This window comes from Coptis chinensis, chromosome 8 (genome assembly GCF_015680905.1).
Source record: "Coptis chinensis isolate HL-2020 chromosome 8, ASM1568090v1, whole genome shotgun sequence".
Classification (NCBI taxonomy): Eukaryota; Viridiplantae; Streptophyta; class Magnoliopsida; order Ranunculales; family Ranunculaceae; genus Coptis; species Coptis chinensis.
The window spans coordinates 23,656,274-23,657,849 of record NC_141463.1 but is presented as its reverse complement, the minus strand read 5'-3'; positions in this window follow the sequence as shown (position 1 = coordinate 23,657,849).

The window sequence follows — 1,576 nt, the reverse complement described above, 5'->3', positions numbered from 1 at the left end:
GTAAAACACCTGATTAATGCGGAAGAAGATCAGTCAGCAGCAAGAACACTTGATTAAACTGAACTTTTATTTATATTGATGGAAGTTTATATTACAGGGGGGAGAAAGAGAGCACTCTTATAATGATTATTATGATCATTATCAAAGGAATCGAACTACTCTTGCAAAATGGTTTTGTCTTTAGTATCAGGATCATAAAATCCTGAATGGTAGAGTTGAACGTGCAGCTCTGAGAAAAGAGATGACTGACTATTTAATAGCCAAACGAGAGGCTAGGCTTAGGGCTAATGTAAATAGTGAGTTATCTAATAATAATAATAATACCTTAATTAATAAGGATATTAATTTACCTAATAAAGAGGTAAGCTTTACCCAAGTACAAGAAGAGATTATTTCTCAACCTGTTGCCAATAATAAGGAGGATATTACTATTAAGAAATGTAATTTTGCTCCTGTTGAAAATTATATTGGTGTTCTAGAATTTCATCAAAAGAAATGGACAACTATTGATGAAAAGGAGATGACAGCCGTTCATCCTCCGACAACACCTTTAAAGCTGAAAGACAGTCTGGAGACGGCGGCTTATATCAAGCCCCAAGAAGATGTGCACAAATCTGTTCGCATTGAAGATATTAATAAAATTCATAAACAAAATAATTATACAAATTTATGTTTACAAACTATTAGAGCTCAATTAATTAGAATTGAGAATAATCCTGAAAACATCCTTAAACATATCCCTAGGATAGATCCTAGTAAAACTAAGGATAAAGAACCTTTAAAGAATATTTCTTTAAAACAGCATATTTTTGCTGGTCATATTAGACCATATATTCAGCCTCCTTTGGATATTCCAAACTTCAAGTTGGATCAATCGTCATCCAAAAATGAATTTAGTGAGAAATTATATACTCAATTAAGTAAATTGAATCTTAATATTTTATCTTAGGAATCTAATTTTGAGAATGATATTAATCCAAATGAGATTTTGGATACTAAAACAAATTTTGTTTCACCCAATATTAACAAGGTCACTTATGAGAAAAATACTCATAAGATGGGTCATGTAGGCCATAGTAGGAATTATTATCCTCGGCCTACTCCCCAAGACATTCTGTATGAAGAAGCCTATTTTAATGACCAAACGTCTTATCAGGCTAAAACTATTTATACATGGAATATTGATGCTAAATCTGACTATCAGATTTATCACACTTTACAGGAGATGCTCATGTATGTGAGTGTTTGCAAAGCCCATGGTAATACATATGCGGATGTCTGTAGATTTATTACCCATGGTTTTGTTGGTATTCTCAAAGGTTGGTGGGATAATGTTCTCACTAATGAGCAAAGATTTGAAATATTTAACTCTACCAAGTTGGAGTTTAATTCAGAAGCAAACCAGGATATATCTATATCTGATGCAGTTTATACTTTATGTCTTTCTATTGTCCATCATTTTATTGGACGTGATGGCCTATCAGCTGAAAATAATAGAGAGATGCTCCAGAATCTTAGATGTCCTACCTTATCTCATTTTAGATGGTATAAGGATGTCTTCTTAGCCAAAGTGCTT